At 43.1% G+C, this 15,984-nt stretch overlaps 1 protein-coding gene across 3 annotated transcripts in view; it reads right to left on the bottom strand.

Moving 5' to 3' along the window:
- FSHR (follicle stimulating hormone receptor) overlaps positions 1 to 15,984 on the bottom strand; it is a 166,241-nt gene that overhangs the window by 58,068 nt on the left and 92,189 nt on the right. The gene's annotated exons all lie outside the window — the stretch shown is intronic.

Below are 15,984 nucleotides of genomic sequence, written 5' to 3'. Positions count from 1 at the left end.
TAACAAACGAGATGTTAATACTTGCAGAACAATGAGAGGATAAACCCAAGGCAGTGATGCAGGTCAGAGGTTATTCAGTCTACAAATGTAGCACCTGAGGCCCAGAGAGGGAAAGAAACTTGGTTAAAGATATTTAGGGAATATGGGGGATGGGAACAAACTTTACATTCCCTAGACCAGGGGTCAGCAAACGTCTTCTACAGGACCAGGCAGTAATTTTTTTTTTTTTTTTTCATTTTTGGCTTTGTGGATCATTTGGTCTCTGTTGCAACCACTCAGTTGATATTGTCGTGTAAAAGTGGTCATAGGTGAATCAATGAGCATGCCTCTGTTCCAGTCAAACTTTATTCATAAAAACAGGGGGCAGGCTGGATTTTGTGTCATGGGCTGTAGTAGTTCAGTGACCCTGCCCTAGACCATGGAGGCAAGTTGTTCATTCTGCTAATCTGGCTTTGGGAGATGAGAACCTCAATTCAGTCTCTTTTAAAGAAACATCCATGCCATTACCCAAGCGGCGTTAGTTATTCCAGGACCTTTGGCATTAATGTTGTCTTGGCCTAAAATCCCCAGAAAAGATCCTTCAGATCCCAGCTTATTTCCTCCTGGAGTAATTTGAGGGGAGTGGAGGATGAAGTCCCCTCTGCAGAAGCCCAGAGCTTATGAGGAGAGAAGGGTAGCTTAATGAGTTAATGTTTATAAAGTGGCTCAAAGGTGAAACACGGTATTATTAGGCCTCCTGAGGAAGACTCTCATGCAGTTTTAACGTGGCAGCTGAGAGAGTCTCAGAAAATCTCATAGGCAGCATGCACTCAAATTGGCTGAGGTGAAGCGCTGTCTGCTGGCCTGGGATTTAGCTGAGAAGCTATAGAAAGGCTCTTGATCAAGGGAAGAGCCTGGAGGGCAGGGCAGGGCAGGGAGAGGGCCTGTTGAGGGAGGAGGGGAACTGGTAACATCCGGGGCTTGTCAACTCAGAGGTTGGCAGGGTCGATTCTCACACTCCCCCGTGAGTGCGGAGACATTTTGTGAGAGAAAAGCACCTCTTATTCTATGGTAGCTTCCTTCGTGATTCATTTGGTAAAGTGAATTGGTCTTCACAGTTTTCATGGTTGAATATAGATGAGGGTGGTGTGTACATGTGTGTATTTAATAGGACATGTTGGCCATTGCGCATTTATTTTGCTCCTCTGTCCTTCAAGTGGAAAGAGTACTGGGAGGGGCAGAAATGAGAAGGAGTAGGAAAGGAGTGGTAGACCTTGAAAAATGAGACATTTATTTGAACACTTAAAGGAGTCAAGTGAAAGAGTTGCACAGGTAGAAAATAAGCATGGAGGAAAGCACTAGATGACAGAGAGGGTTTAAATGCAAATAGGCCCATATTGTCCAAAAGCTATTTCCAGGTTCACTTACAGGTCCTGGTAGGTTTGGTCACCCCCTTGCGGTAATATCTCAGTCTAATACTGCCTAAAAGGTGGACATTTCGCCTTAACTGAATTCATGTACCAAGCATTCCATTATATGGATTTTTTTTTCCAAAGAGAACTTAAAATTATTAAAACAAACTAGCCAAGAAACACTTCTAAATTAATTATTTCAGAAGGCAGTTCGTATTTTATGGCCTCATCTTCAAGGACAGGAGAGGGTATTGGGGTTGGGTGGAGGCTGAGGGAACCTTTGGCTAGAGGAGGCTTGGGGGGAGGTGAACAGCATGCAGTAGTGGAAAAACACCTCACTGGAAAATTCACGGATCTTGCTCCAGTTCAACCCAGTTCTGCTTCTAATTATTTCTACTCTCGTTGACTAGGTATCTACTCTTTACCAGCCACTCTATATACATTGTCTCCGATCCCTTTAGCATGCCTGTGAAGTCAGTGTTTTAATCTCCATGTTAATAAACAGCCCCATCTGTATGCAGAACCAGCTGTGGCTGACTGCCGGGCTGGAACAGTTTCTTCTACATGCCCTGCCTCCCAGGGCCACGCTGGGCCTAATATTTCCACTCCTATATATTTACTCAAAAGAAATAAAAACTCATGCCCTCCCAAAGAGTTGTACAGAGATGTTCATAGCAACTTTATTTGTAATAGCCCCAAACTGGGAACAGCCCAATGGATGAACTGTGGAATATCCATACAGTGGGATATTACTCATCCATAAAGTGGAACAAACAGCTGAACCAACATAGTTGAATCTTTAAAAAATTATGCTGAGTGAAAGAATGTAGACAGGAAAGAAAGCATACTGTCTGATTCCATTTATCTGAGGGTCTAGAAGAAGAAAAACTAATATGCAATGATAGAAATCAGAGTAATTATCACCTGGGGCCTGGGATGGAGGTTGCTGGCAGGGAAGAGGCAGAGAGCTTTCTGGGATGATGGAAATGTTCTATATCAAGATTGGGGAGGTCTGAACATGAGTTTGTCTAACTTATTGAACTTTTTGTTTTTTTTAAGTTATTTTTGGCTGCGTTGGGTCTTTGTTGCTGTGTACCGGCTTTCTCTAGTTGCGGCCAGCTTGGCTACTCTTCATTGCGGTGTGTGGGCTTCTCGTTGCGGAGCACAGGCTCAAGGTGCGTGGGCTCAGTAGTTGTGACGCATGGGCTTAGTTGCTCCGCGGCATGTGGGATCTTCCCGGAACAGGGCTCGAACCTGTGTCCCCTGCATTGGCAGGCGGATTCTTAACCACTGTGCCACCAGGGAAGCCCTAACTTATTGAACTTTAAGTTTAAAATGAATGCATATATTTTATTGTATATGAAACATACCTTAATACAGTTATTTAAACAGTGTCCTTCATTCAAAGGAAGGAGAGTAAATTCCATTTTGTTTGTGTTTTGAGAACTCTGAATTAAGAGAATTAATGGAAGAATGTTGGTTATATTGTCTGGCCAGAAGGTGGTGTTCAAATCCTAACTCTATCCTGGAGCTTCTGGATAAGGTTCCTTCCCTCCTGGCTGTTCTCCCCGCAACCTCCCACTCCCTCTCCACAATCTATAAAGTGCATAGCTGAACTAGGTCAGAGGATCAGAGTTTCTCAACTCTGGATGCACATTAGAATCTTCCGGTGGACCTTTAAAAAACTTCCGAAGCCTGAGTTCACATCGGAGAGTTGGACTTATTTAGTCTGGGGTGAAACTCTGGTGTTATTTTATTTTATTTTATTTTTCCCTTTAATTCTCCAAGCAATGGTGATTCTAATGTGCATGGTCTCTGGTGGTCTCTGTGGTCAAAACTATTTTCATAATCATGCTAAAATATAATTTTTTCACTCATTCTATGAGCATACAGTGGAGCCCAGGGGCTAGTTGATGTGTGGATGCAGAAGTAGATATGAGAATCCATCTGTCTTCTATTAAACAAGATGTTAAAATGTTTTGAAAATATGTAAAAAAACTATGGTACTCTTCTCCCTAATATTTTTTTGAACATGGTTATTTTGCATAACAACTGTTATTTATGTTATTATGTAGAGATTTATTATTGTTTTAAAATGGACTAGCAAAATATTTCCCAGTTTGAATTTCTAGAATGGTAAGTGTCAGTAGCTATAAGCTACATAAGCAAAATCTGTTTGGTGTCTTTAATAACTTTTAAGATGTAAAGAGATCCTGAGCCCAGAAAGTTTGGGAACTGTCCAATGTAGGCATTGAACGCTCTTCTTTTTGGGTGAGGGATCCTGATTCTGTGGAAAGCTTATTTCCAGAGATGAGGCTCTCATCTCAGACGATGCTTCTCAGTTGTTCATGCATATATGAATCACCTGGGGATCGTGTTGAAATGCAGATTCTCAATGGGAAGATCTTGAGTGGGGTCTGAGGTTCTGCCTTTTTAATGCCTCAGGGTGATAGGGATGGTGCTAGTCTTGAGACCACACTTTGGATCGCAAGGTTCTTTAGAAGAATGGTAGTAACACCCTAACAGGCCTTTCTCCCCAACACACACCCAGTGGTGGGTATGAAAAGCATGATAGAGGAGTGGAGTGAAGTACTTGATTTTAAAAACCCTTTATCACCTCTGGAAACCCTTCCCTTACTCTCTTATTGAAGTTTTTCTGTCCTCTAGGTTCTCACAAGACTTCTTTCGTTTCTCAGTTAAAGCAATTACCATGTTGTTTTGTCATTGCTGTTTTTTGTGGGGGTTCTCATTGTCTAATTACCTAACCTGACTTTGAGTTCCTGGGTGGTATCTTATCCATCTGTCTTTCTATCTCTAGCATCTAGTGGTACGTTGGCGTGTGATAGGTACTCAATAAATGCTTAGTGGGTGGATGTGTAGATGAAGAAAAAGTCGTCTTCAGGTTCAGAAACAGCATCTGAAAAGCTGCAAAGGAGATGAAGTTTGTCTTCTGTAGTCTTTCACCCCCCTTTCTGTAGCCAACGTGCCCAAGTATGGTATGTGATGGCCAAACCTAGCTTGTCTGTGAGTTAGATTTTTGTCCCAGGGATTTTTCTACATTTAATACACAGCATGCAAGGGACACATACATGGATTTGGTCTATGTATGGATGTCTAGTAGAGTCTGGATGCTTTTAGCTCTACCCCTACGGGTCATAGCATTTCCAGCTCCTCTCTGGCTCACAGATGAGGTCCTTGAATTTACAAAACACCCATAGAGGAGAAAACCGGAGAGATGACTGATGTGCCTGTAGGAGTTCTTAAAGCATTTGACTGGGTGTTAGATCTCTTCTGTGCATGGAATTCCACGTTTCTTTGAAGGCAGGGGAGATGTGCTTGCATGAAGTGCTGGAGATTATCAGGACATTCCCTCTGGAGTGAGTTTCAGAGCCACAATCAAATTCTACTCCAGATTGCATTGTTCTGGCCAATGAAGTGGTATTCATATACAAGTACACTTGTGGGTGGGGGTCGGGTCAATAGGAGGGACTTTAGGGAGAGAATGAGCATGTAGCATTCAGCTGGGTCCAGCCAGAAATGTCAACATATCCTAGAGTGATATTCATTTGTCCGCCATTTCACCTGACACTCAGTTGCCAAATGCTCATTCAGAGAAGAGATGCTGCAGGTTTGTGGGATTAGGAAAAACTGAAGAACTGTTACCAGCAATTCAGGACCTCCCTAGAATTTCAACGACATGTATGAATTGGAGAGCAGGATGTAATAAGAAATCAAACACTCACAGAAACATTGTCTTTGCTTTTTTTCTGATATAGGAGATATTCTCCAACCAGGTTTTCCCCTCTTTTCCCTCGTCCCCTGACCTTCCTTAGAGCATTTTCCTTCAGTAAATCTGACATATCCCTCCCTAACTGGGCATTCACCTGCATTAAAATATTTTTTTTTCTTTCTTTCTTTTTTTTCTTTTTTTGGCGGTACGTGGGCCTCTCACTGTTGTGGCCTCTCCCGTTGCGGAGCACAGGCTCCGGACGCGCAGGCTCAGCGGCCACGGCTCACGGGCCCAGCCGCTCCGCGGCATGTGGGATCTTCCCAGACCGGGGCACGAACCCGTGTGCCCTGCATCGGCAGGTGGACTCTCAACCACTGCGCCACCAGGGAAGCCCTAAAATATTTTTAATACTCACTGAATCAGATTTCTTTCTTTTGTCTTTAATAACCTCAGGCTAAATTTAGTTGACTGTTTCTCTTCCCTGAGTCCCCTGTGGGACGCCCTCACACACTCTCACATAGCCCTCACAGACCACGCTGGGTTTGCTTTCTGGTTTGTCTCTTTCACCAGGTAGAGAACTCCTGGAGGATGGTGACATTGCCTTTCATCTTAGTATTTCTGCTCCCAGCCAAGTGTTTGCTGAATGAGTGAATTATCTTTGAAAGATTATAAAAGATTTTCTGCCTTTGCCCTTGCACAATAAAGCTCTTGCACAATAAAGCTCAAAGTTCTTGAAAATTTGCAGTAAACGGAGTATTTGGAAATCAAAATGTGTATTAACGCAAGAAGGAAGCTTCTGGTTTCGCAGAGCCTAGGAGTGAATTTTTAAAAGAGTGAAGAGCTAATCCAACAAATGTTCAACAAGTTTTGATTAAGCAGCTTTGGTATTTCAGGTACTAGGCTTCGCGTTGGGGCTCTAAAGATGAATAAAATGGGTTCTGGGTTTTATCAATTGTCTTTAACTCAGCGAGTCTAGTATTCTAGGCTTTCCTTAACTGGGTGCTATCTTTATTTGATGGGCTACGTCTGAGTTACTAGAAAGAATAAAATGGATTGTTGGCATGTTGTATTTGAATATAACTACAGATATATAAATAATATACTTTCATATATAGTATATATAATACATAATTATATATGTATTATACATTGTGTTATATACGTGATTATATATTATACACACATAAGTGTGTGTGTATATTATATTATATATAATATATATAATATATATGTTATATATAAAAAATATATATATAATATATATATGTATTTCTACCATATGTCTACTCCCTTAATTCTTCTGGAAATGTGCCAAATAAGTAAATACAGAACAGGGTGGGTGAAAATGTCCATGAAAATACATTCCAGTAAATTTCATAAATCTCTCCAAATATATACTTCCACCCTTATTTAGAATTCCCTTAAGATCAGATCTGGAGACCTTACAATAGAGACCTGAGTTTGAATCCTGCCTCCATTTCTTACTAGCTGTACAACTGTGGCAAGTTACAGCAGAGTCTCTCTGAGCTTCAGTTTCCTTGTCTGTAAAATGGGAATAATTGCTATATCACAGGGATGTCAAAGGTATTAAATAAGATGGTATGTGTGAAAGCACAACGCTTCTCACGTGGTAAACTCAAATATCGCTGTGCCTGCTTCCGTCTCTCTGTGGAGTTGGGGACTGAAGTCCTCTGCATCTGGGAAATACTGGGCTCGCTGATCACTGAACTGGGGAAAACGGTGTGAGCAAGTGTTCTAGGAATGCTTCTCTTGACCCTGCCCACACATCATTTAAATTCTTAAGCCAGGCTATGGGATTATCCCAGACACCATCCTGAGTCTTAACCACAGTGAGACCTGCCATCTGGTCTGTTGGCCAACAAAGGAGATTAGGCAGAGCACGTAGGCGCCCTAACAAGCATGTCTCCACCACTGAAGTCCTAATCTAAAAAGGAAGCTGGTCCCTTTGGGAGAGGGTCAATACAGAGTGGAACATGTTGTCAGGGTGGGGTAAGGACATTGCCAATAGGCTCCTCTCACTTCCCCAGGTGGCAGCAGGTAGGTGCCTTCCTTTCCTGACATGTCCCATCTGCTTCCTTCTCCCTGGGCAAAGTGCGTCTTTGCTAAAGATGCTGTAAAGATGTCCCCAAATGAGACAGAAATTAAAGCACCCTCAGTGACTCGAATTCAACTCCTTCACTTTTAAATTCATCAACAACAAACTTGTGTCCATTTTTAATTTTGTCTTCATTTAAAATGTTAAGTAATAATCTATATTTTGGAATATTTCCCTTGCTTTGCTCAGCAGGTGAGGAAAGGAACTAAAACTCACAGACATAATAGCTAACATTTATTATGCGCTTCTTATGTGCCAAGCAATCTTTCTGCACTTTACATTTGTTAAATTGCTTAATCCTCACAACAACCCTTTGAGGGAAGTACCATCCTTGACCCCTTTACAGAAGAGGAAAATGAGGCATACAGAGGTTAAGTAATTTCCCCAGTGCCACAGAGCCGGTGAACGAAGTCGACCTAGGATATGAACGCACCATTCATGGGGCCTCAAAAAGATGGCAGAAATCAGATAGGCCGTATTTCCAGTGACCCGGAAAACTATTTCCACTTCAGAAGATCTTGTTGTTATTGTTTTAATTTCCAATAGAGTATAAAATTTTGGCTCAGCAATATGCCTATAAAACAACTAAATACTGCCCCCTTCCTCCACACTGCATGGTACTTGAATTCTGATGAGGCAAAATATGTCAGCATGCTAATTCACCTTCTACAGATAAATCAAAGTCCCAAGCAGTGACTCATAGGGTAAGTGCTTTTTTAGGGCATTCTCTATGCAAGGGCAAAACAATAAAACAAAGACAATAAAAAGCAGTGCCCCTGCCTTCCCAGAGTCTGCACTTTAGTTGGGTAGAAGCAACATGCATGGGAAGTTGGGCATGCAAAGTCAGTAGAAGTGGAAGAAAGTATGAGAGGAATGTCCAACACAGAGCGGGGCAAACAGCGGGCATTCAACACCTTTTATTTTCCCTCTCACACCCTTGCTAAATGTCAGCATTTCTCAAGCTCTGTCTTAGTATCCCTTTAGATTTCCCTGTTAGAACCTCTCTGTTGATGCCTCACATGTCATCAGAACAAGTTTCCCTCTTAGACTGGAGACCCATGTCTGCAATGGCCAAAGCCATGTTCTGCATACCCTTGATGGACAACTAGTCTGGAGCAGGCTTATTATTTTCCTCTCCCAATTCTCCATCACATCCCCCCACCCAGGCACAACCCCAGACACCAGCTGCATTGTCATTCCTATTGGTTCATTGGACCAACCCTAGCTTTAAATCTTGGGGTCATCTCTGACTCCTTTTCGACATTTAACAGATTCTAAATCTTCTCAATTACTTTTTTTTTCTTTTTTTTTTTTTTAGTATTTCTTGCAAATATCCCTTCATTTCCCACCATCATTATCGTAATTATGGCTCTTTGCAATTTCCGCTGGACCAGCGGTACTTAACAGTCGTGTGATGACTCAGGATTTGGGGCTGATGTGGGTCGTGAATCATCTTTTTTTCAAACAAATTAAATGTCCCAGTGGCCAATGATTTACTCAAAAATTTGGAGTAGATTCAAGGATGTATATATATATATACAGAGGAAAATATATATATATATATATATTTTTTTTTAACAAGAAAGTGGAATGGCTAGTGGGGAAAAGAGTGGAGTAGAAAGTGAGGACCTGGGGCTTCCCTGGTGGTGCAGCGGTGAAGAATTCACCTGCCAATGCAGGAGACACAGGTTCAAGCCCTGGTCTGGGAAGATCCCACATCGCGGAGCAACTAAGCCCGTGCACCACAACTACTGAGCCTGCACTCTAGAGCCTGCAAGCCATAACTACTGAGCCCGCATGCCACAACTACTGAAGCCTGTGCGCCTAGAGCCCATGCTCTGCAACAAGAGAAGCCACTGCAATGAGAAGCCCGTGCACCGCAACGAAGAGTAGCCCCCGCTCGCTGAAACTAGAGAAAGCCCATGCGCAGCAACGAAGACCCAATGCAGCCAAAGATTAAAAAAAAAAAAAAAGGAAAAAAAGTGAAGGCCTGGAGTTTACTCTGCCTGGATACAGGAGTGTAGCGAATATTTATGCTTGGGAGCCATGAGTAGGGAAGGTAAATGGAATTAAAAGAGGATGATAAAAATGGAAGGAGGAAGAAAGAGCAGGAGGTAAAGGGAAAGAGGTTTTCTGGAGGTAGAATGATATTAGAAGTTAGAAAAGGTAGGTAATTTCTTTATTACTCTGTATTCCTGTCAGAAATTATTTAAACAGGAATTCATTACATTCTAAGTGATGGGAGATAAGGGGTTGGGCAGGTAATAAGTGAGGGGACGTTGATTGGGTCACTTGGCTTCAGTGCGGGCTGCCAGCTTTAGCAGAGGACAAAGAAGGGGAGGTGGGAAGGCTGGAGGCGTCTCTGACCCACAGGGATGGGTAAATTGTCTGTAGGTTTGGGACCCCGGCAAGTTTGAGCTGTGTAACTCAAGGCTGCAGGAATAAAGATGATGGTGATAATTACCTTTATTAGACAGTTACTGTGAGGCGGGCATAGTGCTAAATGTTCTACATGGGTAATCTCACTAATGGCCTTGTCTTATCAGGGCCCTGCTGACTTGTATGTCTAAGTTCATATGCATGTGTTAGTGGCAGCATGAACCTGGAAGCCAGATAGGCCTGGATTCAAATTCTAGCTTTATCATTGCCTAGTTGTGTGACCTTAGACAGGTCAGGTAACCTCTATGAGTTTTATTTCAATGGGGGTAATTATAGCTACCTTTTAGGGTTTTATGAGAATTATGGATATAACATATGGCACGGAAGAGGTTTCTAGCCGCCCACCATAGTCTATTTTCCCCTCTTATTTCTGGGGGCACAGCTTGACTATGTTTCCTGGCAATGTTGCTGTTAGGTATAGCCTTGAGGGGAGAAGGCTTCTCCCAAGGAATGGGAGCAGAAGTGACGTGTGCTGTGCCAGGCTTGCCCGTAACCCCTCTCGTGTGCTCCTCTGTGCTCTGTCTCCCATCCAACCTGGCTGAAGGTGCCAGGACAACCTTGGGGGCCAGGATTGAAAACGGAGAAGCTGCTGGTGGCTTGGGGTCCTAAATCAAGTGCTGAGGAGTACCACCCGACTACGAGGTGAGAAAGAAAGAAACTTGTTCTTAAGGTCCCTGACATTATGGAGTTTGTGGTTGACATCTAACCACTCTGATACCTAAGGTAGGAGTCTAGCATCCAGCATCCTGTCTGTATTTGCTCAACAAATGCTCCTTCCATCAGGGCAGGTATGAGTTTTGCATCTACCATCTGCTGAAAAATGGGTATATACAGTAGGTGTTGAGTACATTTTTGTTGGCTGGCTAATTAGGAGTCATGTAGAAGTGTCGCTTGGCCAAACTGGGAGGAAACAAACAACCACCAAAAAAATCCCTCCTCAAAACTGTCTATATGTGACCTCGTTTAGCCAGAGACCTCTGTTCCTTGGTGACACAGTATTTACTCCCTGTGATTGAATTGCTTGGCCTCTTGCGGGGAACACACCAGCTGGCTGCTCCTTATTGAATTATGGGCCCTTGGCTTTTTTCTCTCTTTTTCAATTATTTCATGAAAAAAAATGCCAGAAAGAACAACTTTTTAACAATGGGGACTACTAAATCCATTAGCACACAGACCCTGGGAGGGTGTTCAGGTTAAGAAATTTGAACCCTCAGCTCTGTAATCCCCAGCAGTGCAGAGCTGCGTGAGGTGAGGTCTCCCTAGTGGGCAAAAGCAAGTCCTTCATCACTTTGGCAAATCACTGGAGCTCTCTGAGATCCATTTTCCTCTGTAAGATGTTGCTAAGGCCCTCTGTCCCTCAGTACATTTTACACTCGATCCTTTGTAGTTGGCAGGGCTATTGAAGATCACATGAATAATGCATGTCACGCCGGAAGAAAAAAGCACATAGTGTTATGCAAAGGTCGTGCTGCTTACTGTTATTTTTATTACTTCAGTGGAGTCGGGAGACTTCAGTTCTAGTCCTGACTCTGCCACTAATTAACCACTTTCCTTGAGTCAAATCAGTTGCCTTCTCTGGGCCTTTGTTCCTCATCTATAAAACAACACTGTTGATCCAGATGACCTCGTGGGTCCCTTCTAGCCCTAAAATTCAGTGATTTTAATTATATCTATGATTCTGTTATTAAAAGGCAGCCAACCACATTGTTGGCAGTCCTCCATGACAGCCAGCTTCCATTTCTAAAAAGCCGGACTGAAGGCAAGGGAGCCATGAAGCCTCCTGATTAAGGAACTGCACCTGTTCCCTTACGAGCGGGTCTGTGGGCGGACCCAGGATGGAGCAACGGGACGGTAGCCCCCAAGGGCCATCCTTCCTGAGCCCTGCACAAGGTGAGAAAGTGCCCTCGCCTGAGCCATCAGACTCCTGAAGACAGTGTTTGTTTTATTGTCAGCTTAAAGAGGGCTTCATTGATCTTCCTGTAAGCCAGTGTTGATTTCTTCCTTGTCATACATCCCGAGCCTCTTTACCAAAGAAACTCAAATCTGTGTGTGTGTGTGAGGTGGTGGGGGGGGGCAGGGAGGCAGTTGTTGTAGGCTTTTCTGTCCACTTGTGTCGCCCAGCAGCCCCTCAAAAGCTTCCTTAATTATTTTCTCTGGGCTCTATCGTGCCTTTCTGCTACCCTTGCCACACTTGTAACGTAATTCGCCCTTCCCCAGCAGGCTTTCATCCTCCTTCCAGCCTCTGTCTTCACTCTGCAATTCATAATTACTCTCGCTTTTATGCCCCTCCATTTTCCACCTCATTAATTCTTACTCTCGGCACAAGAGCGTCTCCTTTATGGGTTGCAGTGAAGGAACTACAAGGAACTCACGTTTGGCTTCTTCTGAATTTGAGTCGCTTTGATTGTCTTGTTTTCCTCTTTGGAGCTGCTTGAGTCTAGTGCCCTCATAAGCACCCTGCATGCAGAGCTGTTATCCACCCTGCCCTTTGCTACCTTTTCTGAATTTCTTTGAATTTAGAAATTCAGGGGCCTAATTTCATCAACCCCCTATTTAATGGATTTTATATCCGTTTCTGAGCAGTAGGTTTCCCTCTCCCATCCCAAATGGTAGTTGAAGGCCCTACTCCAGGGCCTCCTTTACCTCACGATGGTCCTGAAAGTGTCCCTGTTTTTACAGCAAAGAGACCTGTATGGTCAGGAAAAAGAAAGGAAGTTTTTAAAAAGAGCTTCCTATTTTATGAAACTTTGCCGTGCTTGGAGAAATATGTGGTCATTCTAGAAAGTGAGGAGGAAAGTGGATTCTTTTCCAAGCTGAATCTTCGGTTCAGTTGGTTAAGGCCACCCAAGATGTTGGGGCTCATCAGCTTCGTTCAGTATACGTCCAGGCCTCTTCCGTGCCTTGGAAACCTTTGTTTAAACAAAAGCTTAGAGAGTAGCAAACAAATAATGATGGAATTGTTCCCGTCAAGGTCTAGGGTGTTGGCTGTGTGGGGCAGAAGAAGACAACCCAGATCTCCTTCCTCACTCCAGCAGCTTCTGAGGGGCGCTTCCTTCTCCTATGCGTGTGTGTAATTTAATTGTGAAATATGCATTTGTCTGGTCCCAAGATAATTTCAGGTAATGGAGATCCTTTTAGGAAGACATCTTTTAGGAAAAGTTTTTTAATCTTATTTTTGTAATGCCACTGAAATGAGAATTTCAGGGTATCAGAAAAGGAAGGAAAGGACTTCAGTGGTTATCTTCTGAATTTACTTTCCTGTACATGCCTCCTCTCCCCTTTTTTCAAACAGATAAAATAACAAAGGCACAAGAAGCTGTAATTACATGGGTAGTTAATAATTGTGCTGGTCTCGGCTGAGATGTTCTTTACCTATGATGATAAGAGTGCATTTTCATTCATCCACTCAAATTCCGTTATATGGGTCTCCTTGCTGGAGCTGTAGAAACAATGTCAAGGCTAACCGAGTTCCAGGAGAGGGGATATCTGTATTATGAGCCAGACAACAGAGCTAGCACTGTAGACCCGTACAAGTACTTGTAGACCCATTCAAGCTGTGTGAAGCTGGCAAAGTTACTTAACCTCTCTGAGCCTCAGTTTCCTCATATGTGAAATGAGGACAGTGGTATTTATCTTGCAAAACTTTGTGAGGATTAAATATTAAATAATTACATATTAAGTATTTAAAGCTTAATAAGTGTTAAAAGAAATGCTATTTATTATCATTGTTATTATTTTTCTCTCAAGTCTAGTCTAGTGACTATAGATCCCTTAGGGTCAAGGACTTTGTTGTCTTCATAGCTTGTCACCTGTGCCTGTAGCAGGTACACCAGAAATGTGTGCTGAATGGACAGATGACATTTGCAGCCTTTGAAGTCCTTTGCTTTGTATTGATTCAACATGTATTTTTACCCTCACGTTTGAGCAGGAAGGAAACCCTTTCCAATTTTAAGGCGCAATCTTTAAAGTTTTCTCCAAGGACACCTTCCCTAATGCTGCAGAATTAAGACAGTTGCCTTCCTCTGAGCTTCCCTCCTGCACTCCTTGTGTCTTTGTCATAGTGGGACTAACAGTCACGTTAGCTGTGCTTATGGCTGCAGGCCCCTGAGGTCTGGAGCTGTGGCCCCTGTCAAACTTTCAATAGCGCTAGGCCCAGGCATCGTACTTAGCAGGCTTTCAAATGTATTGAGTTGGAGGGAACAGGTATTATACAGTGTTTTAGTATATTGGGCACCAAATCTTAAATTCCTTTGCAGACCTTTTCTTCAGACATATTCAAAAGAATACAATTCCTGCCTTCAAGGAACTTTTAATGCAACAGGAAATTGCACTGTTGTCTTCTCCATGGTGACTGATTTTCAAGGCTTCCTGTTCAACAAGTGATTGTTGATTGACTAAATTAATGAGAGAAGCGAAAGTTGTTATCTTGTTTATCAGTGAGGAATGATTAAGCACAGAAAGGTTAGGTGATTTACCTCAGGCCACACAGCAAGTTAAAGAGAAGTAAAACCTGGGTCTGCCAACTCCCATGCTGATGTTCTTTCAAGCACACAGTGCAGCATCCCAGATCTCATACCTAATTTTAAGCTATGAATAGCCACCTCCTTCTTGCTTGTCCATGATACATTTTCTTTCTTTCTTTTTTTCTAAAAAAAGTGTAAATATCTGGAGGAAAAGAAAAACCTTCTGACCAAATGTGCCTTTGGTAGAAATTCTGGTACCAATTTATTACATCAAATCCGGATTTAGATTTCAGAATCCATTTGAATATATTCATTTCACAATTTGTATATCTAACTACGTTTTCCTCTGTCACCAACCACAAGCAACTTCCCTCCATTTAGGATCATTGTGTCTTTAAATCTAAGACCTAAGACACAGGAATTACCATAGCAACTTGCTTTCCAGTTAGACTGCAATTGCTGACAATCAATATGATTAGACAAGGTCAGTGACAGAGTAAGCCCCACAGTGCTTAAAGAGAGCTGAGGAAGTGCAGGGATGAGGAAATGAGAAAATGATTGGAAAAATGTCTCCCCAGGGTTGAGTATGAGCTCCTTATTGCTTGCTGCTTGTATAACCTAAGGAGATGTCTCATAGTAGCAAGAGTTTCCAACCTGCCAGCAAGAACTGGGGGAGGCTGAGAGATGTTTAGTTGTTTTGGTTTTCCTTTTTTCTGGTCCCCAAACACTTTACAAAACTAAAGACTGAAAATCACCGACTTGAAAGTGAGGATAAATAGTAGCTGAAGGGGGACTTAATGAAGAGGCAAACCAGGGCAGCTGTTTTCAGACCAGAGAGGGAACGAGGGTGTTTGTGAGGAAAGGGGATGGTCCACAGCTAAGTTTGCCTGGAGTGGGGCTGTGGAACTGGGGTAGCTCCAGGCATCATGGTAAGTGTCGCTGGCCTCGAACCCTGCATCATTTAAGCCCCTTTCTGTAGCTTCCTCTCCCCCTCTTCCTGTACTGATCTCTGCTTTAAAGAAGAAAACCTCATTCATACCAAAGCGTCAGCATCTGGTAACTGATTACAATTTGATTGCAGGGGACAGCATTGCATTTTAATAGGGAGCAAAGCGTAAGCGCAACAGTCATTATGTCTGTTAGGCCCAGAGGAGCAGATAGCAGAAGTACTTCTGGCTCCTTTCTGGAACTCCTGAAAATCACATCTGTGCCCTACCAAGATTTCATAGCAGGCTGGTTTAACATGAGGACCTCACTCACTTAAGGAAAAGATGAAATGAGGTGATTGTTCTAGTGGCTGAATTGTAGACACTTCTCGGGCACAAGGCAACACCATAGAAAGCAAATGCAAACCCACACACCCTGGGAGCGTTTGTGTGGAGGAGAGAAGACCCGACTTCTGGAGGGCTCGCATGTTTGCTATCCAGCAGGAGAGCCTAGAGCGAGTAACTTCCTGCCTGATACTCCCTGTCTGCCTCTCCCCTTCCCGAGCTATTCTCTGCCCGAGGACTGAGTGGAAGGAAGCCAGTTCTAACATGGGAAGGATGAAAGCTGGAGCCCTTGGAAGGCGGTGTGAGGTCAAGCCTTGGGTTATCAGTTTTTGCCTGACCCCTAAGAAACCCTGAGTCGTCAAGGAAAGCCAACCTGTTAATCCTGTGGTTGACACTTCCATACCTCTCTCCTCTAGCAGAGAGTCTCTGTGGTACTTGAAGCGAAGCAAGGTAGTGGGTGCAGGATCCACAGCTGGCGTCTAGTTTTAGTTTTCCACTTGCTTATCAGTAGTGTGACCTGGGACGAGACTCTTGACTCTCCAAATCTCATGTGTAAAGTGAATAAACAACTCTT

Source organism: Monodon monoceros, unplaced genomic scaffold (assembly GCF_005190385.1).
Source record: "Monodon monoceros isolate NGI ecotype Baffin Bay Population unplaced genomic scaffold, NGI_Narwhal_1 Super_Scaffold_19, whole genome shotgun sequence".
NCBI classification, from domain to species: Eukaryota; Metazoa; Chordata; class Mammalia; order Artiodactyla; family Monodontidae; genus Monodon; species Monodon monoceros.
This window is presented reverse-complemented; position numbering and strand designations above follow the sequence as displayed.